This window comes from Bubalus kerabau, chromosome 6, assembly GCF_029407905.1.
Source record: "Bubalus kerabau isolate K-KA32 ecotype Philippines breed swamp buffalo chromosome 6, PCC_UOA_SB_1v2, whole genome shotgun sequence".
Lineage (NCBI taxonomy): Eukaryota > Metazoa > Chordata > Mammalia > Artiodactyla > Bovidae > Bubalus > Bubalus kerabau.
This window is the reverse complement of record NC_073629.1, coordinates 33,601,216-33,623,903: the sequence shown is the minus strand read 5'-3', so window position 1 is coordinate 33,623,903 and position 22,688 is coordinate 33,601,216. Positions and strand designations below refer to the sequence as shown.

The 22,688-nt window shown below is 44.5% G+C and overlaps 1 non-coding gene across 1 annotated transcript; it reads right to left on the bottom strand.

Moving 5' to 3' along the window:
- Positions 1-973: 973 nt before the first annotated feature.
- TRNAK-UUU (transfer RNA lysine (anticodon UUU)) lies at positions 974-1,046 on the bottom strand. Its single transcript has one exon. It is a non-coding gene; the product is annotated as a tRNA-Lys (tRNA).
- Positions 1,047-22,688: the final 21,642 nt, after the last annotated feature.

Sequence of the window (22,688 nt, the reverse complement as noted above, 5' to 3'; positions counted from 1 at the left end):
AACTTTAAATTGGCCAAATTTTTCTATTTCTCTCCATTTCTTGGGCTATTATCCTTGTGCAAGCTACTTTGACCTTTAGTTTGAACCCTTTCCAGGTCCATGCATCCATTCTGATTTGCAACCCCTAAATTCTGTTCTCTGTTCAACAGGCAAAGGAATCTCTTTAAAATGTAAACGTGATCAAGTTAGTTCTCTGATGGAAATATCCAATTTCTTCCTATTACTCTTGAGATAAAACCCAAAGGGTTTCCTCTGGGCTACAAGGCCCTGCATAATCTAGCTTGATTATTCTCTCTGGTAGTCAGTCATGCCAAGCACAATTTCTACTTCCTTGTTTTTTTTCCTGCTGTCCCTTCTGTTTGAGTACTCCCTCCAGATCTTTGCATGGATGAAGCCTTATTATTCGGATCTCAGTTCAAACAGAGGCAGTGAAGGGGAATGGTCACAAGCATGACTTTAGAGCCAACCTGCTTGGATCAATAGATCTTGGGCTTCACCACTTTCTAGCTGTGTGACCTTGGAAAAGGTACTCAGCCTCTCTGTGCCCCAGTTTCCCCATTTGTGATAGGTGTGATAATAATACCTACATCATAGGATTTTTGGAGGTCTAAGTGTATTAGCATTTGCTTAAAAAAAAAGTACAGTTTGAATGTTTCTTTAAACAATTGAAATGTTGTTTCTGCAAAAAGTCATTCTTTGGCCTATTCCAAGTTATTACCTTCCCCATTTGGAAGGTGCTCAGTTGTGCCTGACCTTCTGTAACCCTTTGGACTGTAGCCCACCAGGCTCTGCTGTCCATGGGATTTTTCAGGCAAGAATATAGAAGTGGGTTGTCATTTCCTCCTCCAGAGGATCTTCCTGGCCCAGGGATCACACCTGTGTCTCCCGCACTGCAGGCAGATTCTTTACCCTCTGAGCCATGAGGGAAGCCCAAGTTTAGTATTCTCTGGCCCAAGAAAACATAGGAACTTAGTGCCTGGACAGGGACTTGAACCCTGGGCCCTCAGATTAAAAGTCTGATGCTCTACCAACTGAGCTACCCAGGCTCTAACAATGTGAGGGTGTCTCATTTTTCTTTTCTTTGTGGCACTTGCCATTTTCAGTGATCATTTGTTTGTGAATTGATTAGTTCCCCCACTAAATTTTGTTCATGGCAACAAAAATCTTGTCTGCCTTATTCCTTAAGGATCTGTAATCCTGATTCTTAGAACACAGTTTATGTTCTCAATAAACATTCATCAAATGAAAGAACTGGAGTTCAGATTGCTACCAGTGTAGTGGCTTTTTATCTAGATATTTGACCTCATGCATAATATCTATACCTCCTTGCTGTTTGATATACACGCCAAACATTAATGCTGATTATCTTTGGGAGATGGGATTACAAGGGATTTATTTTTTCATTTTGTTCATCTATATTACTTTAAAAATAATGAGCATGAACATTTTGTAATTAATATAACTTTAAAATTAAATAATCAATTTAATTTATTTATTTAAATTATTAAAATAAATTATTAAATTTATTTATTTAAATTAAATTTAAATAAATATTTGTGAATGATTTAACACAGATTCATAGTGAGTATTTAATAAATAGCCAATCTTATTATTACTAAGCTTTTCAATAAGCCTGAAAGGGCCTCTTTCCTCTGTGGCCCTGAGCTGCTGACTCCTGCCCCAAACTGAGGCTTGGGACTCAGTCACTACCAGACCCCAGCTGGAATGACCAGCCCACCTCTCCAGCCAGTTTCAGAAATTAGAATAAAAGTGAGCTGAGGGGCTTTCTCTTTTAGACCAGCTCCTTCTCACCCTTTGGAGCCCACGTTCGCCTCCGGATCCTGGTGGATGAGCTTTCAACATTGCTTAGTATGCACCCCACATCCTGCAGGGTGCAGAGAATATTAATATGGCAAATTCCATTGTTTATTTCCCTCCCAAATCATTTTCAGTGGTGAGGAAAGAGATCGTGCCCAGCTGCTGGAATGTAATCAGGAGCAGATCTGCACAGCCCTGGGAGATGGAGCTGATACAAAGCTGTGATTCTTCAGCTAGTGAATTTCCAGCACGAGGGCTTGCCTACCCCTCCCCAACATGGTGGATGGACCAAATGCTTATTATTTGTAGGCTGGGGGAGGGAAGTGGGACACCCCTGGCACAGAGCCATGCACAGCTTGGTGGCTGATGATGCAGGAGGCAGGGGAGCTGGGGTGAGTCCTCATTTTTCATTAGGAATCCTATGGCTTTTATTGTCGTCAGACTATCTGTCAGGGTAGCTGGCTCTAGCCGGTGCTTCTAGGTCCTAATGACCTGCTTTCTATTTGGCCCCCACAGACTGTCCATGATTATGTCTTTGAAGTTTAGCTTGAAATAGTTTGAAAGCCATTGTTGTTCCCAGAGAGCAAAGGAGAAATACAGTCTCTCAGAGCAGGTTAAGGATTCTGTAGCTTTCTCAAAGGGCTTCCCAGGTGGCGCAGTGGCAAAACGAATCCGCTTGCCAATGCAAGACACACAGGTTCGATCCCTGCATCAGGAAGATCCCCTGGAGTAGGAAATGGCAACCCATTCCAGTATTCTTGCTTGGAGAATTCTATGAACAGAGGAGCCTGGCTTGGTTTTCTCAAAAATGGTGACTTACAGGCTGCGGCTATCCGGTCCATCCTACAAAGCAGCGAGTGTCGAGTGTAAGCACAAGAGCACTAGGGTCACGTCCTCTGAGTTCAAAGCCTGATTAGCTGTGTGTCCAAGGGCAAATCTCTGTGTTTTCACTGATGCACCTGTAAAATGGGGCTGGGACTCTGCCTCATTTTTGAGAAATTCAGGAACCTGCAATTTGAAAGATTCCATGACTGCTATGTAGATTCTCAATCTAAAACTGATGTCACTATAAAATTCCAGAGGACAGGCCAGCAGGCATAATCTGGCAGTGTGGGGCCACTACCCCTGTACTAGTGTGCTCAGCTAGAGGTAGATTCCAGGGCGGATCCACAGTCCAAAGTATTGCTTTGGGGCAAGGTGAGTCATTTCAGTCATGTCCGACTCTTTGAAACCCTATGGACTGTAGCCTGCCAGGCTCCTCTGTCCATGGGGATGCTCTGGAGTGGATTGCCATTCCCTGCTTCAGGGGATCTTCCCCACCCAAGGATCGAACCCGTGTCTCTTACGTCTTCTGCATTGGCAACCAGGATTTTACCACTAGCACCACCTGGTATTTTTTTAATCATCTAAAATAAAGCCTGGAAAAGGAGAAACCTACCTACCACAGGTATCTATTCATGGAGACCAGAGCCAGTGGGGGAGATTCTAAGGATAAATTCTAGATTCTATCTTACAGCAACCTCATGCATTCATTTATTCATCCAGCAAATGAAAAAATTTTTAAGAGGCTGCTGCTGTACAGTCCATCCTACAAAGCAGCGAGTGTTGTGTGTAAGCACAGAGCACTACGATCACATTCTCTGAGTTCAAAGCCTGATTAGCTTGTGTCCAAGGGCAAATCTCTGTGTTTTTGCTGATGCATCTGTAAAACAGGGCTGGGACTCTTCCTCACAGGGTTTTGCGAAGAGAAAAGAAGGCAATCTATGTTCAGTGTTTAGCATATTTGGCACTTTCTAAATACTCCATGAAAAGTGAAAGTAGCTTTCACTTTTCACTCTTCTGTCCATGGGATTTTCCAGGCAGGAATACTGGAGTGGGTTGCCATTTCCTTCTCCAGGGGATCTTCCTGACCCAGGGATTGAATCTAGGTCTCCTGCATTGCAGGCAGATTCTTTACTGTCTGAGCCACCAGAGAATCCCAAATATTCCCTAAATGATAGCTATTATCATTATTTCTACAGAAGACACAGAGAAGTTAGTCTTGGTCCCTGACTTTGAGATGCTTGTATGAATGTGCACAGCTGGCAGCATGGCACAGATGACCAGTCGGGTTACCGTATTCCGGGGTAAGTGAGCTTTCCTTGTAACCTTGACATTAAAGTCCCAGCAGTGGAGGCTGCTGCTGGTAGTGGCCTGGCCTTGAACTAGATCTGGTGGCTCACGCCTCTGTTCTCACGGGCATTCACTTCCCATACATCTTGCAGTGTTTGCCTTCTGCCACTTCCTACACTTTCCCCCCTTGAAACCTCCTCCTTTTCTTTCTTAAAACAAAGTAAAAATGTATCACCTGAAACAGAGGCTGAAAAATAGTCCAATCACTGTGGTTCAAAAACAAATTCCTTTTTGGTGGCACTTCTTGGTGAGTGGTTCCCTTCATGACCACGGGGCCTTCCTGGAGCAGAGATAAATGAGCCAATTTGGCTCTTATTTTATGTTTGGACCAAAATAAGTAGGAAATCTTGAATTATAATTTGTTTGTGTGATTATTAACGCATCTAAACATAAATTCCTCACAAACCGTGGTGTTGAAGAGAAATTATTAACCAACCCATTATGTTTAACATGCAGCTCTTTAAAAAAAAAAAGCCAGCTAGGACTTCTCTGGTGGTCCAGTGGCTAAGACTCTGAGCTCCCAATGCAGGGGGCCTGGGTTTGACCGCTGGTGAGGAAACTAGATCTCACACGCTGCAGCTAAAAGTTGGAGCAGCTAGATAAATAAATAATAAAATAAACAATTAAAAATTTTAAAAAAGCAGCTAATAATTCATCTGAGGGGCCAGTGAAAGTGCTGCTAGCAATAATAGCTAGTGTTTACTGAGGACCTTCCTTGTGCCAATCACTCTTCTAAATATTATGTATATACGAAACCCACTTCATCCTCACATTTGCCCTATGAGATATCTGGTGCTGTAATTATCCCTTTTTACAGATGAAGAAAGTCATCTGTAAAAGTCACAGAGAAGTTAAGAAGCTTGCCCTGTGTTACACAGTCAAAACACATTAGGACCAGGATTCAAACCCAGGCAGATTGGTTCCAGAGTTGATGCTCTTAGCCTCCCAGTAACTCATTCATCACGTGTTTGTTGAGAACCCCCTTGATGCCAGGCACTGTGCTGAGCCCAGAGGGTTCAAAGGAAAACAGGATATAGCGCTTTCCTTTTAGGGGCTGAGTCTGGCTTGAGAGTTGAACACATAAACAAACAGAGCTTAGATTTGAACCCAACCATTCTGGATCCAGAGAGGGGTACTAATTGATGAGTAGGGATTTGCCTATCAGACAGAAAGGAATGAACGGGAAAGCTTTTCCTGGAAAACTGAGAGAAGCCAGACCAGACAAGGGTACCTCCAGATTGCTTTGTGCTGGTTTCCTTTCTTCCACCAAATCCTAGGGAGACTTCCCATTCCTAAACCCACACCATGATCCACTCAGGGATAAAACCAAAACCACCCAAAAGAGATATATCAAACCACATTAGCTTTTTGAGCAGGTCCTTACCTGACCTGAGCACAACAGTATCCTTGAGGCTCAGGTGCTGTTTGATCCCCTTGATATGTGGTTCCCTCTGGAGGGATTTGAGTTTTAATCTGTTTGATTTTTTCTTTTCCCTGAAGATTAAAATCCTCTCCCTCTTGCTCTTGAAATCTCAGATTACTCAGAGATGTGATCCACTACATTTCGCCTGGAGAAGGGGAGGAAGTGGGCTGTCGTCCTGGTGCCGGCTGGCATCTGGACTGCACCCCTCACTCCCCCACACACACCCAGGGAGAATGGCAGGAGGCCAGGTCACACTTAGGATGTCCATTTTACTTTGAGGTTTCTCAGGAAGCTGACTTCGCCCTTCCTTCAATCACCTGGTCAGATAGGTAGATTGCTGCAAGAAAAATCCTCTTGTTAATCCTCGGAGGCCCAAATGCAATATCTCACCCTCCTAGGCCTCCCCTGGAAGCAATAATACACATCTATAGTATTGGTGTGGCTCATATCGTGAGGCGAATAGCAAAAGAGAAGACACTGGTGGGTGAAAAAATGATCTCTAGAGATTTGGGGAGACTGAAGTTGTCAACTTGGGAACCACATGATGTGGAAATCCTTCTTATTCTTTGATGGGTACCAGGCTAGCTTTATTTTTCTATTTCTATTATCTCTTCATTAAGAGGGCTTCCTAGGTAGCACAGTGGTAAAGAATCTGCCTATAATGCAGGAGACACCAGAGACGCAGTTTCAATCCCTGTGTCAGGAGGATCCCTTGGAACAGGAAATGGCAACCCACTGCAGTATTCTTGCCTGGAGAATCCAATGGGCGGAAGAGCCTGGTGGGCTGAAGTCCACGGAGTCTCATAGCCTCATCCATCTCCTCTACGATGAATAAATCTTTTGCTGTAGTCCTGTCCTCTTACCCCAGGGTCCAATGCCTGGTGTGAATATCTATTTATAAATCTCACTGTCCATCTAAACCTGACAAGTCTAGCACCCAGCATAAAAAACAAAACAAAACAAAAACACATTCTCTCCCATTTATGTTCAGTCAATATAGTTATGGACCTCAAAACTTGTGGGTTACCTGGAAACCACTGTTCCATAGTGCTCAACTGTCCTAAACTTCCAGCAGTCTCCTCACAGCAGATGTTTTCTTCCCCTACCCACAGTCGGGTCCCTACCCTGAAATGGGTTACCTCACCATTTGGCTGGACTTCTGAACAGCCTTCCTAAGGGTCCTTCCATCTCTGTCTTCTCCACCCCCACCCCCTGCAGTCCACCCAGCAGCATGGTGCCCCAGAGCTTCTTTGAAAAGACTACTATAATCACATAACTCTCTTCTTCACAAGCACTTGATGGCTTCCTTGTTTTCAGAACAGGGCTTCCAGGATAGCTCAGTTGGTAAAGAATATGCCTGCAATGTAGGAGACTCTGGTTCAATTCCGGGGTGGGAAGATCCCCTGGAGAAGGGATAGGCTATCCACTCCAGTATTCTTGGGCTTCCCCTGTGGCTCAGCTGGTACAGAATCCGCCTGCAATGTGGGAGACCCTAGGTTGGGAAAATCCCTGGAGAAGGGGATAGCTACCCACACCAGTATTCTGGCCTGGAAAATTCCATGGACTCATGGCAAATAGATGGGGAAACAGTGGAAACAGTGGCTGACTTTGTTTTTCTGGGCTCCAAAATCACTGCAGATGGTGATTGCAGCCATGAAATTAAAAGATGCTTACTTCTTGGAAGGAAAGTTATGACCAACCTAGACAGCATTTTGAAAAGTGGAGACATTACTTAGTCAACAAAGGTCCGTCTAGTCAAGGCTATAGTTTTTCCTGTGGTCATGTATGGATGTGAGAGTTGGACTGTGAAGAAAGCTGAGCCCCGAAGAATTGATGTTTTTGAACTGTGGTGTTGGAGAAGACCCTTAAGAGTCCCTTGGACCACAAGGAGATCCAACCAGTCCATCCTAAAGGAGATCAGTCCTGGGTGTTCATTGGAAGGACTGATGCTGAAGCTGAAACTCCAATACTTTGGCCACCCGATGCGAAGAGCTGACTCATTTGAAAAGGCCCTGATGCTGGGAAAGATTGAGGGCAGGAGGAGAAGGGGACGACAGAGGATGAGATGGTTGGATGGCATCACCAACTCAATGGACATGGGTTTGGGTGGAATCCGAAAGTTGGTGATGGACAGGGAGGCCTGGCGTGCTGCGGTTCATGGGGTCATAGAGTCGAACACGACTGAGCGACTGAACTGAACTGATATAGTCCTTTGGGTCGCAGAGTCGGATGCGACTTTCACTTTCACTTTGTTTTCAGAAACACGCCGAAATTCTCCCAAAGGCTTTCAAGGCCTTCTGTCCGTTTCCAGCCAAGGCGCCCCCTGGTGTCTGCTCTGGGTTTGCATGCGTGCTGAGTCGCATACGAGACTGACTCTGGCCCCACGGACTGTACCCCGCCAAACTCCTCTGTCCATGAGATTCTCCAGGCAAGAATACTGGAGTGGGTAGGCATGCCCTCCTCCAGGGGATCTTCCTGATCCAGGAATCAAACCTAAGTCTGTTATGTCTCCTGCATTGGCAGGTGTGTTCTTTACCACTAGTGCCACCTGGGAAGCAGGTTTGAGGATAGCATATTCACAGTCTTCTTGTCATTTATTGCCCAAGGAGTCCCAAGGTTGCTGAGATAACCAGGACTGATTACTTTAGGGAAATTGAGTGGACAGGAGGGGAAACTCACTAGACACAGCAGGAATGACACATAGGCGACTCCTGTCCTTCAGGACCTGTCTCCTCACCTTGCCTGTTCAGATTACTCCCAGGCAGTGTGTTTCAAATGGAGCTGAAATCCTATCCCATTTATTCTTGTTCATATTAGCACAGTGTTTGGTGAGCTCTTTATCAAGGGCTGACAGGTTGGTGCCAACCGAAGGAGGCTGAGCACATTTATCACTGCAGCTGGAACATGCCCCAGCCTAAAAAGACTGTGCCGACCACTTGTCATTTCCTGGCAGCTCCCTGCCGTTCTTGCACCTAGCCTTCTCATAATTGAAAACCTCCAACTTCTGTGACCTTCAAGAGTCGCATGAAAAATTATTGGCCAAGTCCAGCTTCACATGGAAACTGAGAGCTGAGGTTTTGCCAGAGTCAGGCTGGGACAGTTGAGCCTGAAGTGTTCTGGGGAGTAAATGAAATAAGAGAATTTTGAAGTCTCATTACCCTTCTTACTTTATAGGCCAGTAGAGTGAGGCTGGAGATGGTAGGGAAGGCCCCAGCTTTAGGACTTCCGTGGAGAAATTTGAGGGTGACATCTTGATTGGAAGAAGGAGCTAGCAGGCTTATATTAAAGATGAAATTTCATAGAAGGCATTTTTTAAAATTAGATTGCTTTTTGGGAGTGGCTGTGGGGGTTGGTGGAGACAATGGGGGTAGTCAGGCCACAGCCCTATACTAGCCTTTGGTATTTATCGTACAGTGCTTGTCCCCTGCTTGGCTCTGTACCACAGGGGCCAACCCCTGAGAATGACGTGTCCCAGGTTCCTTTGTCCTCTGGCTTCTGAGAGAATGAGAGGCACTGGCAGGAGACTGAAGACCAAGAGAATTCAGGAGGCCTGATTGCTAGTCTGAGCAGGAGAGTTAAGGACAGTCTGCATCTCTTCTATGACCCTGGACACCACTGGCAGCTCTATCTTAGTTCCAGCTCCTCTATCCACAGGATGGTCTTGCCCATGGGATGAGGTGACACCACACCCTCCCTCTCTCTGCAGCCCGGAGTTGGTAGGTGCTTCCTACAGCTTGCTTCATCCTCCTTTATGATCCTTTAACTTCCTACAGTATATAGTGCTGATGAGCAAAGTCCAGGAGATGGTGAAAGACAGGGAAGCCTGGTGTGCTGCAAACATGGAGTCACAAAGAGTCAGACGTGACTTAGTGACTAAACAATTACAGACAACCTCTCTTTAAGTTTCTTCTATTGAATTTTGTGACATGGATGCATTTTCCTGACTGGACCCTCTTTCCTAAACGGTGCCTTGACACAGTCACTAGCAGGAATGGATTTGAAGGCAGCCATCTGGTGAGAACCAAGTTTAGAACCATTGTCCTGACCAACAGTTTATAGAATCTTTTGATGCTACCACACAACCTTCTGAAAAACAGGCACACGAGTCAAAAATAAAACAGGTCTCTGCTTTCCCAAGTGAAGTCACTCAGTCGTGTCCAACTCTTTGCTACCCCATGGACTTCTTCGGGCCAGAATACTGGTGTCAGTAGCGGATCTCTTCTCCAGGGGATCTTTCCAACCCAAGGACTGAACCCAGATCTCCCACACTGCAGGCTGATTCTTTACCAGCTGAGCCACTAGGGAAGCCCAAGAATACTGGAGTGGGTAGACTATCCCTTCTCTAGCAGATCTTCCTGACTCAGGAATTGAACCGGAGTCTCCTGCATTGCAGGCAGATTCTTTACCAGCTGAGCCACCAGGGACTATTAGGAGGGGTCCTGTTACCCCAGGGATCCTATTAATCATGTACCATGCTGTACAACACAAGCTCTTCTTCCCAAATTATGTTCAACATGCCCTGCCAGCATCTTGGTGAGAGATGGAAGGGAAGGAGGAGAAAGAGATGCTGCTCCCCCAGGGAACTCCACTCAGAGAGGAGACCTGAAATCAGGCAAACGAAGACAGAGCATATATCGATGAATGCTTGCTTCCAGGCTCTGTTTCTCTGCCTCGCAGCCCAACCCCATGCCTCTGCTACCTGGACTGGTCAGTGAGTACTACGGAAGTGGAAACTTTCCTATAATTTCAGCCTCAGAAAAACACTGCTGAGATGGGAAGCTCCCCAAACATGGCCCTCCCTCCCCCAACATAATGATACCACACCTGCAGCCTTCTTTTTGATTCCATGAATATTTATTGAGCTCCCAGAGTGTGCCTTCTTGGGGATTTCAAAGAAATACGAATCATGGCCCCTGCCTTCAAAAGGTCTTTATCTATCTGCAGAGAGGAAGTGGATCTACCTGAACCATCTGAAGAGGGGCACAAGGCAGACCTCTATTCAGTGTCAGGATGAGGGCTTGGGAAGGCAGGTAGTGGGAGCTTCTACTGGTTGTGCTCCAACTAGAGCTTTAGAAGCACTGCTCACTAAACATTTTACATATATCATTCCTTTTAATTATTCCCCAAATAATGAAAACTGTATATCATTATTTCCATTTAATAGAAAACTGAGATTCCAAGAGGTTAAGTATTCCAGAATCATAGGGCTCTTTGGTTAAGTATCCCAGGATAGCCATGGTAGAGCTGGAATCACTGCCTCATTTGTCTGGTTCCAAACTCATGCTTTTCCTACCATTTCACTCACTGGTTCCTGCTGTAGCCAGGGGCAGAGACTGGACTCAGTCCTGGGTACCCTGGGAAGCCAAGTAGTGAAGATGCTGGACCAAGGGTGGGACATTAGGTGGGCCATGTCTGAGGAAGATCACTCTGCCTGGGGTCTGCAGGGTGAGCCCAGGAAGAGACTAGGGACAAGGAGAGAAGTTAAAGGAGCTGTGCCAAAGATCCCTGTAGATACCCTGAGAATGGAAAGGAATGGGTGCAGAAAGAAATGGTTTGAAGGGAAGGTCACCAGACCTATGTGGCTGATTGACACAGAGAATGAAGGAGAAGGGTTGAGAGAATTAATGAGCCCTCAATGACTCATAATTTGAATGTGATTATGATTTTGAAAAAATTTACCTCCTCAATCTGAAACTAATCACCAAATATGCTCTTTTTCCTCCCTGTAAATTAAAAAAAAGCGGGGGTTGTAGTTTTCAATAAAAAACTATAATTTATACTTGTTGATTTCATGATTAGGATGGTTTATTGAGTTATTAATAACTGTAAGACCAGGAAAACAATACTGGTTGTCAACAATACTGGGTAAAAAGGGGGTTGATGGAATTCAGGTTCAGGCAAATGTAGTAGGCCATGGAGAGGTTCCAGAAAAGGCTCACTTAAAAGTTGTAGAGGAGGAAGCTAGAAGATTATTGGCTTTAGGAAGAGTTGGTTGCAGAAAGGATCCGTTGGGATGAGACTTGTCACTCATCAGGAAAGAATTAAATCTTTCAAAGACTGGAGTTGAGTAAATCAGCTACTCCTTGGGAAATAAACAGACCAGAAGGGTAACAAATAGATGTATAAACATAGTCTTATTGCTTAAGCTGTGCCAGATGGATTGATTAAGCTACAGATCTGTAATCTGCCTGCTGAGATGTATGCTGTGACCTGAGGTTTCCTCCCACTGTTGTGTTCTTTATTTTGAAAATCTGAATGAGTAGAAAACTCACCTAGGACTCCAGATAAAGGATCCCAATGTAAAAGAGAAAAAGGATCTGTACGTTTGGATCCTAATGTACAAAAAAAGCTCTGTCCCTTACTTTCTTGGTTAGCGAGAAAAGTAAATGTACATGAACATTGATGCTCTCTGTTTGAGGCTTCAGTAGAATTGGGGTCATCAGGAAGGAGACTTGGTTTGTGAGAGGACACGTGGTTTAAATGAGTGGAATAGTATAAGACCAGTCTAGACTTCTCGTTTCATGGACTAGGACACTGAGACTCACAGAAGGAACGTCGTCTTAGGTTGAGGTGCTGATGGAAGGTCAAGACCAAGAGCTGAGAGGAATGGGAATTAAGAAAGTGAGAAAGATGTGATGGTAAAGACCTGAGTCTTAAAGGAAACTGACAGCCAGGAGCAGAAGAGATATACTCCAAAATACAGTAGTAAAATGTGGGAGAACAAGAATAGTTCAGTATAAAGGAAGCCAAAGGAGAGGATTTTGGGAAGAAAAAGATTAGTCAATGTAGCAATGGCCCCAAAATGATCGAGGAAATCCAATGTAAGCAATTTTTGAATTTGTAATGTGATCTTTAGAAGTACTGCTGTAGTAAAGTGATAGGAAGGGAAAAACAGTCAAGTGAAGGGTGTGTGTGTGTGTGTGTGTGTTCACCTGAGTCCTGTTTGAATTCTCCTGCCCTGACTAGAAGGTGGTGAAGCTAAAGTGAGAGGAGGGTTGGCACCACTGACGAGTGGAGCAGAGGTTGAAGGTGAGATACTCTTCTCTGACACTGAGGGAAATGCTCAAATCAGGACCCAAGAGTCAAGCATGGATCTAACTTCCTAGAGAGGGGTATTGGCATGAGCCCTGATCCCAAAGGGCCAAACACAGACTGAAGGGAAATGAGCCAGAGAATGAACCAGGATGCGCTCAAGGAAGAGGGAAGGGCCCAGGAGGGATCAGATTGGGGCAGATGAACTAGGGGCGTTGTCCAGAGCTGGCTTGGTGTGTCTGCCACAGTGTGACGGGCGTAGGAGCAGGGTCAGCTTTATGAGCACAGAAACTGCCTTCAGACGGCCCAGGCTTGGTTTAATGTTCTGTTCTCACCATCTTGAAAGTCTTAATAATTTTATCTTACAGCTTTTTGTAGGTAAAGTCTGATGGGAAGATGGAGAGAATGTGTGTGAGAGGAGTAGTGTGTGATGTGTGTTGGCCTCTGTCCCAATTTCCTATAGCGTTTGTGATGTCCCCTGAGCACAGATTTTTCCCGGAGTCACGAGGTGTGAGACACTCAATGAAAACACAAGGTAAATGTGCTATGTATGTGGTTGAGTAATTCGAGGTGCTAACAGCTCCACCCCTCCTCCATGAAGCCACACTTTCCATTTGGACTAGAACTTGCTTCCAAAGCAGACTTCAATGAAGTTTTAAGCCCACACATGACTAAGGAACCCTATCCTATCCTTGTTCATGTTACTTCTCTGAATTAACCAACCACTCACATTAAAAACGATGACTTAGAAGGAAAGGGAAAGACAGGACAACCTTACTCCTTTTCCTCCCTTTCTTACTCATCAGTAAGCTGGAGACAGCGAGTATTGATAGAATGTGCACAAATTGAGAAGTCAAATGAAAAGCAAAAAAAGAGCTTAAACAAGTCCAGACACAATTAATGTTAGCACCTCTTCACTAGCTTTTCAATTCAAGTGCAGCTTATAAATATGCATTCACTTGAAGGGAAAAATAATATATTTAGAGAGAAGTGTGGACATTAGAGCTTCCCTGGTGTCTAAGATGGTAAAGAATCTGCCTGCAATGCAGGAGACCATGTTCAATCTCTGGGTCGGGAAGATTCCCTGGAGTAGAAATGGCAGCCCACTCCAGTATTCTTGCCTAGAGAATTCTGACAGAGGAGCCTAGTGGGCTACAGTCTATGGGGTCACAAAGAGTTGGACATGAACAGAATAATGAGGCAAGCCTGTGCTCTATGACTGTGAAAATAACCACTGATTTCTACTCACACCCAATTTCTTGTTGATGCCACAGCTTCTCTTTCAACCAAATAGGACAAATTGGGTGTTTTCTCATTTATTAGGCAGTGATAATGATCGCCCCTCAGTATACTGTCTACTTTTATTAAGGATAAAAGTATTTCATGCCTGAGACCAGACTAGACGCTCATTACAGGAGCACAATCACTGCCCTCACTGAGTTTTCAGTCTGGTGAGGGATACACAAGTAAATAGGTGGCTGTGATGCCAGGTGATATTTGCTATGGGGATGGACCCACAGGGATGCTGAGGTACACTCAAGAGGGACCCAAACCCAGCTGTGAAGCATTCCCCCAAAAGATGATAGTTATGCTGAGTTTTGAAGGACAGAAAGTAATTTGCCAGACCATGGAGATAAGGGGTAGAGGGAAAACCATTCCTGGAAGAGGGAAGGGCATGTTGATGTATCAGAGGAGAGAGTGGGGGTGCATGTGTGCATAGTATACATGGGGGACTGCAAGGACAGGGCAAGTGATACAGAGAGCTCCAGGGGTAACAGCAGAGAGATGAGAACAAGAAAGGCCTCCATACCGTACTCATGAGTGAGCTTTATCCTGATGACTGTGAGGGGTCATTGAACTGTTTGACGAAGGAGGGTGTCATGATGAGATTTGCATCTTTGGAAAGACGGTCCTGGAAGCAGTGTGGAGAGCAAATTGGGAGATGGTAAGGCTGAGGGAAGGAGGTCATTTGGAGATGGTTGCAGCCATTAGGGTAAAGCAATGGGAACAGTGGCTTTCAGTGGGGGAGACATGGATGGGGTGGGGTGGGGAGAAGGTGATGAAAGGGAGAAAGAACTGGTGAACTTGGGTATTGATCGGATATATGGGGTCAAAAAGAGAGAGGGAAATCCCAAACCACTTCCAGTCCTCTAGCTTGGGAAGGAGGTTCATAGTGTTACTGTTCTCTAGACTAGAAACAGAAAAGGAAAGCATCGAGTGGGAAAAAATGATGCTGAGTCTGAAGGACCTGTGAAATATCCAGTAAGCCACTAGGTATTTGATTCTAAACCTCTGGAGACAGATTTGAGCCGAAGATATAGACTGGTAATACAGGAGTTATACCCAGACAAATCAGGGCTGAGAGGACTTCCCTGGTCGTCCAGTGGTCAGGACTCCATGCTTCCAATGCAGGGGGCATGGGTCTGATTCCTGGTTGGGGAACTAAGATCCCACAGGCCATGCAAAAAAACAAACAAAAAAACAAACAAACAAAAGAAACCAAAAACTGAAAAAAAAAAATCAGGGATGAAAGAGGGTTTTGGAAACACTGACATTTAATGGGAGGCCAAGAAATGTGTTTAAGAATTCTTAACCCAGAAAAAACCTAGAGAAGGTGATATTTGGATGCCCAAGAAAAGAATGAAACACATGAGGAAAAAATCACCAGCTGGAAAAAAAGTCATAGATAATAACTAATATTTGAAAATTTTAATCCAATTAAAATGTATTAATTGGCTTCAGCAACAGGGTCTGTTTTTGTCAGTGACGAGGATGGTTTCCCCAGGGGGGTGATGGAATGCAAGCCAGATTGTAGTGAGCTGAGGGGTAGGAGTGGGAGGTGAGAAAACAAAGATAAATATAGACAACATTTCATGACATTTGACTTCAAAGGGGAGAAAAGAAATAGATGATAGTTGAAGTTGGACCTATGGTTAGAGGAAGATTTTATTTGTTTAAGTGGAAGTTGTTTAATCAGATTAATTGCTGCTGGAAAGAGGAAAGGGGGAAGAGGAAGAGAATGAATACAGGAGATAGTTTTCCAAAATGCTTTCATATTTACTCATTTATTTAGCCTTACAGTTCACTTAGAAGACTATTTGTCTTTTTTATTTTTCTTCCATTTTCAGGTAGAGAAACAAAATGAAACCCAGAAAAGTGAAGTAAATTCTCTAAGATTATATGTCAGAGAGACAAGCCTAGACTCTGGGGTTCCACTGGACAGTAAAGCTTCAGGAAGAAAAACGCATTTTCATCCATAAAATCCCTTGAGCTCAGAGCAGATCCAAGGTGCTGTAATTATCTTGCCCCGGACTCCCCACTCGCAACTGGGAGGGGGAACCAATCTCCTAGCTCTTATCAGACTCTTTTGAGCTGGAGCTTTAATGAGCAGCAGCAATCTGTTATTTTCCCCGTGTTTGCCTTGCAAGTTGCTCTTTTAATTCACATCCAGAGAGGGAGAAGGAGATGAATATTAAAAGCGCACATCAAGGGACTGAGGGAGGCAGGGAGACAGGGAACTCTTCAGTATGCAAGGACAGAAGCAGGATTTGACACAATGCAAAATCTGTTGCCCGAGTCTGCTCTGGTCTCTGACAAGTCTACTCTTGGGGATTGTTGCTCACTAGACTGCTTGGCTGTTGGGAGAGGGGATGTTTCTGGAATTGTCTAAACTGTGAGATTGACTCACTCTGGAATGATGGCAGAAAGAAGCTGTATTATTGAGACCTTGAGAGAATAATTCTTTCTGGAATAAGGAGTTAGGCAAGGGGCAGATTTCTGTTATGGGACATCTCCTTAAAAGGAGTGGTAAGTTCCACTGGAGTGGGATGGTTTGGGGTGTAGGTAAGATGGATGGACAAAGTCTCAATGTCAAGAGTAACATTTTCTTTTGTGTCTACTAAGTAATAAGGTTCAAATTTACCAAGTTAACTTCCTAGACAGGTGAAAATCCAGGACAGAGGTTGGCAAACATTTGAGACTTGTTTATCATTGCTGGTCCAGAATACCCACTCAGGGCTTTTCTGCTTCGTGAATCTGAGAACTGGAAAGAATGAGAAGTTAATGAGAGAGCATAGGAAGATAGTCTCAGTTCCATGTGCTACATGAATTTTCACTTTCAGAGACACATAAAGCTTGTATTTGCTGATTCAGGCAAGGTCAGTTCTGGAAGACCTCAAGGTTGTAATGGATGAGTGCCAGGATTGGTTGGATCCTTTGTCCATGGAATTCTCCAGGCAAGAATATGGAGCATTTTTTGGAGTATGGGTAGCCTTTCCCTTCTTCAGGGGATCTTCCTGACCCAGGGATCAAACCCGGTCTCCCGCATTGCATGCAGATTCTTTACCATCTGAGCCACTGGGAAGCCCCAATACGGCTCTGCAGGTAAAGAGTCCACTTGTGATGCAGGAGACATAGGGGATGTGGTTTTCACCCCTGGGTTGGGTAGATCCCCTGGGGGAGGAAGTGGCAACCCACTCCAGTATTTTTGCCTGAAAAATCCCATGGACAGAGGAGCCTTGTGGGCTACAGTCCGAAGAGTACAAGTCCAAGATCACAAAGATTCGGACACGTCTGAGTAATTTAGCATGCCCTGATAAGAAAACCATTTGCTGGTTGGCTGTTAATCCATGCAAAGCACAAATTTACACAAGGCTGCCATCTTTAAAATCTAATACTGTGTGTGAAATGTTGTAAATATTTCACAAATCTTTGTTTAATGACTAAATGAACCCTCTTTATTCTTCATTGCTTTATTCAGATGATCTATGCCAATTCAATCCAACAAACTTTTATTGAGCACTTTCTATGTAAGAGGAACCTAGAAAGCTCTAGAAAGGGACTTGTCTTCCTAGTTGTAGCAGAATGTAGCATAGTTTGCCTATGTCCACATCCTCTTCCTCAATAAGCTACTGGCTCCTTCCTGAAAGCATTTGTGACTCTCTGACTTGGGGCTTTCTCTTTTTGCAGGAGTCTGCTCAGCCTGTGCACAGTGTGGCTTCGGCCAGTGCTCCTGGGAGCACTCTTCAACTAATAACAGGTGGCAGTCAGGGCAGTCAGTGGAGTCAGGCACTTCTGGAAGTGCCTAGGAAAAGTGAAGCCCAGTTGCCCACTGATCAATGGCAAACCCTACATTGACTCCCATCCTTCCCTTTTCTCCACTCCCATATATCATACAGGGCTTCCTGGGATTGCCTTCCAAAGAAACTTCTTCTAGTCAAATCTTTGTTTCAGCGTCTGCTTTCAGGGGAACCTAGCTGAAAAGACATAATCTGTGGTAAGTATATTTGAATATGATCTGCAGGGATGGAAAGAAAGTTTCTACCACTGAGCAGCTGGAGGCAGAACTGGAAGGAGTGAATGGTAGGTACACTCTCATGATCATAGCCGAATACTTGCCTGAAAGGGGTTAGTTAAAAGACAAGGTCTCTGGGAGTAACATGGTAGTAATTACAGGGTCCCTCTAAAATACGTCTGCCTGGAATCTCAGCATGTGACCTTATTTGGATATAGAATCTGCAGATGTAATTGGTTATGAAGAGGTCATAGTGGATTAGAGTGGGCCCTAAATCCAATGACCGATGATTTTATTAAGAGGAGAAAGGGATGTACAGAGATACACACAGGTTAAGAAGGCCATATTGGAAAGTGGAGTGATGCAGTGACCAAACCAAAGAAAATCAAGCATTTCAGGAGTCACAAGAAACCAGGAAGAAGCAAGGAGAGATTCTTCTCTAGAACCTTCAGAGGGAGCATGGCTCTGCTAACACCTGGATTTCAGACTTGTAGCCTTCAGAACTGTGAAAATATAAATATCTGTGGTTTTAAGCTACCCAGTTTGTGGAACTGTTTCCAGCAGCCCCAGGAAACTAATATAGATATGAAAGCAAATACATAAGAATTATGGAAGATACAAAGTGTTATGTAAAGACAAGGTGGTGATATATATTTTTTAATGTTGTTATTTTTCTTTGGAGTCCCTGCTTGTTTTCTCTAGCCTGTCCCTAGTGTTCATTAATTAAGTAGGGAATCCTAAAAGGACTCTATGCAGCTCCTTTTTTTCTGCCCTACAGGCCTGAGTCTACAGAAGCCAGATCTGTGTTTGCTGTAGGCAGATGCCTGTTTTCTGAGCTCAGAAGTGGGGAGAACGGAGGAGGGCACTTTAGGTACTGAGAAATGTCAGCCTAATGCTCACTCAGTGGGCAGAGAGAATGTTTTTCTGCCTAATGAGATTTGAAAAATATTTACAGGGCAACTTCAAAGCCACCGGATAAAAAACAGAATGAAAGAGGTATAGACTAAGTTGAAAGGAAAAGTGATGAGTTGAAATGTAGAGGGAGATTGTCCGAGTTCCTCAGTCTTCCTTCAGGGCCATCTCACTCTTTCCCCCTCTTTATTGACTTTAATGATTCTATAAAGATGCCACCCCTGATTTGGGCATCTGGTCTACCTTCCTCTGGCCTCAGCTCCTACACACCTTACCACCTATAGGGTATGATTCAATGAGGGCATGCATGCTCTCTGCCTTCAAATACTTTCCCTGCTTGTTATTCACTACTTATTATTTCCCTTCCTTAATTTTCTTTAATAATTGATCAACACTTTATTTCTACCAAAAAATAAAACAAAACACCAAGGAGTTCACTTGCAAGTGGCAAGTGGGGAGTTTACTTGGTGGTGGGGAGGAATAGTACATTAGCTTAAATTTTGACTTCCTTGTAAACAACTGTCATCAAGGCAAGTTTTGATGGGGAAAGGGAAAGAGAGAAGATAATGTCTTGGACTCCTCTGACTTTTCTCAGCATGGCAGGTCTGGGCATGCCTCCCCCAGGGACTAAGAACTCAAGACCAGTTCATCATGTCTTCTCAGCAAACCTACTGATGCCCTCTCATCCCAGGACCTTTTTCTTCCTACATGCTCTCTGTCTGTATACTTTATGTGGTATATCAGGTCTAGAGTAGTTTTAATGTCTCAGATAATAATAACAACAAATACCCATTGCTGGCATGTGCTAACTTAAATGTATCTTCTGAGCTAACCCTCTAGGCATTCTACAAGGTAGATAATTGATTACATAGATGCAAAAAGAAAGCTTATGTCACATAACTCATAGATAGCATAGCCAGGATTTGAACCCATATCTCTCTAATTTCAGGGCCTGAGTCCTTAACAAGACTCTCCTTCATGAAATTCACCCATTTTCTCCTCTAGTCATTCTTTAGACACTTCCTACCTTTCCTCTCCTCTTTCCAGCCTGACCAATAAATTCAGAGCAAGAGCTGCTGTTGCATCACCTTTCCAGCATCTTCGAATAACTTTCATAGGTTGAAGGGAAGGATGGAGGTAGGGAGAGATGGTTAATTTTGCTTCCATCTCTTTTCTCACCCTCACCAGTTCTTTCCAAGTATTGTACTCAGCTGCTGTGTCATCCTCTAGAGTGAGAGCCTTCAGAGATTTTCACACAGCTTTTACCTCTGTGCCCAAACCTCTCTTTCTCTTTGAAAGGAAATAGAGACAAAGTCTCAAAATAGTTCTTCTGTGGATCTTTATATAAATATGTTTGAGAGCTTTAAAGTGGAGAGCTATGACTGCCAGCAAGAGTTTGACCTCCTTTTCCCTCCTTTATTCCTCCCAAGACAGGTATATCCCAGATACCAGATAAGAAGTTAGCTCAGCTGTAGTTTATAAACTGCTGGGGCTGGAAAGGCTGTTTATAAATGTGAACTCTCCCTTCCTATCCTGCTCCTGCTCCATTTTTTTTCTGCCTTATTGTTCCCTTTTAGGAGTTTCATTGCTGTACTGGGATGGTGATGTGGGGTTGGGGAGGATGGGGTCACTGGTTTCTGTATTTTCCAGGGTCAAGACTGGTCTGACCAAGTTCAGAGGCACAGGAGGATTTAGGGATATTGAGAGAAACACAGCTCAGGCTAAAAAGCTAATGGAGGATGCTGTGATTGGTGCAGAGAAATAGCCCTGAAGGATAATCTTATGTGAAGCCATGATTCTAATGGAAGAAGACCAGTCAGTTCTGAAATTAAGACTAGAGTCATAGATGGGGCCCATAGCTGAGTTCTTCATTTGGAAATGGAGCAGGACCCTGAAGTTCTTGCCCCACTGTGTCCTCAGCCTGCCTTTGTCCGAAAAAATTTAGTCAAAGAATAAGTCTAAAGGGCCTCTTGATGAAAGTGAAAGAGGAGAGTGAAAAAATTGGTTTAAAGCTGAACATTCAGAAAACTAAGATCATGGTATCTGGTCCCATCATTTCATGGCAAATAGATGGGGAAACAGTGGAAACAGTGGCTGACTTTATTTTTTGGGGCTCCAAAATCACTGCAGATGGTGATTGCAGCAATGAAAGTAAAAGACCCTTACTCCTTGGAAGGAAAGTTATGACCAACCCAGACAGCATATTAAAAGGCAGGAACATTACTTTGCCAACAAAGGTCCGTCTAGTCAAAGCTATGGTTTTTCCAGTAGTCATATATGAATGTGAGAGTTGGACTATAAAGAAAGCTGAGCACCGAAGAATTGATGCTTTTGAACTGTGGTGTTGGAGAAGACTCTTGAGAGTCCCTTGGACTGCAAGGAGATCCAACCAGTCTATCTTAAAGGAGATCAGTCTTGGGTGTTCATTGGAAGGACTGATGTTGAAGCTGAAACTCCAATACTTTGGCCAGCTGATGCAAAGAGCTGACTCATTTGAAAAGACCCTGATGCTGGGAAAGATTGAAGGTGGGAGGAGAAGGGGACAACAGAGGATGAGATGGTTGGAGCATCACCGACTCAATGGACAGGAGTTTGGGTAAACTCCAGGAGTTGGTGATGGACAGGGAGGCCTAGTGTGCTGTGGTCCATGGGGTCAAAAAGTCTGACACGACTGAACTACTGAACTGAAGTTCAATCACATTAAGCATAGTCAAGGACTTTTAGTTCCTTCTCAAGGGCCACAGATAATATTCTGAGCCGTATCTTGTGAGCCGTTTTATAGCTACTGAAACCCACGCCAGATGAAAGTAGTTAACTACATGATGACCAGACGGTGGCCGTGACATATGCTGCCACAGTTCTGAGAATTGGCCTCAGAGAAATGGAAACAAACTAACCGTGGAACTGAAGATTAACTGAACCAAAAACAATCAGGATGACGCTGGTCAGATCACCAATGACCAATCTGAAGATATGCATGTAGCCCCCTTCCCCCAATTACCTGTTAAAGCTCTTGCCCTCTGATTGTTAGGGGCTAGGGTGGGGGTGGTGGGTGGGAGTTGGGCTTTTGAAAAACATCTGCCCTCCTCACCAGTTGACAGCATCTGAAATAAAGCAAACTTTCCTTTTAACCAACCTGGTCTCTTTATTGGCTTTTGAGCGGTGAGAAGTCAGACCCGCCTTTTTGCTAACAATTCCTGTGAGGCTGCCTGGAGCTCCAAGATGTAAAATCAGGACAGGAAAGCACTGCTCCAGCTTGTCAGGATGGGACTGGCTCAGGGCCAGAGTTACTCCTCTGGGATTCTGCTCTCCCTCATCCATGTCTATCACTGCTGAGAAGGGTAGAAGCAGCCACTCATCTGATTGCTGCTAAGTCGCTTCAGTCGTGTCCGACTCTGTGCGACCCCATAGACGGTAGCCCACCAGGCTCCCTGGTCCCTGGGATTCTCCAGGCAATAATACTGGAGTGGGTTGCCATTGCCTTCTCCAATGCATGAAAGTGAAAAGTGAAAAGTGAAAGTGAAGTCGCTCAGTTATGTCCGACTCTGTGCGACCCCATGGACTGCAGCCTACCAGGCTCCTCCGCCCATGGGATTTTCCAGGCAAGAGTACTGGAGTGGGTTGCCATTGCCTTCTCCAACTCATCTGATTATCCTCCATCTAACCATCCCAGTCCCATCTAAAAAGAGCAGAGGACACTGAGTAGGGTGGCCATGCCAGGCAATTGGTTATAGTTTGCTGAGGACACTGGCTATGGATAATGATGCTCTAAATCCCCTCCCCTCTCTGAGCCCTTTTAGAAGGTGAGCCCAGGCCTGCCCAGTTGGAGCCTGTCGCTGGGCCAGCCTCCACCTGCAGTTCCCCCTGGGCCAGAGCCCAGGACCATGTCTTAATGCTCTCGTTATAGTCCACATTTCTATACTGTTACCTGGGGTTCCCTGGTCAGCAACCCTCTTTCTGATTGTTCTGAGTTCCTTATCCTGCTTAATCAAGTCTGCTCTCAGGTAATTTTTGTTTGGAGCAATGGGCTGCAGAGAT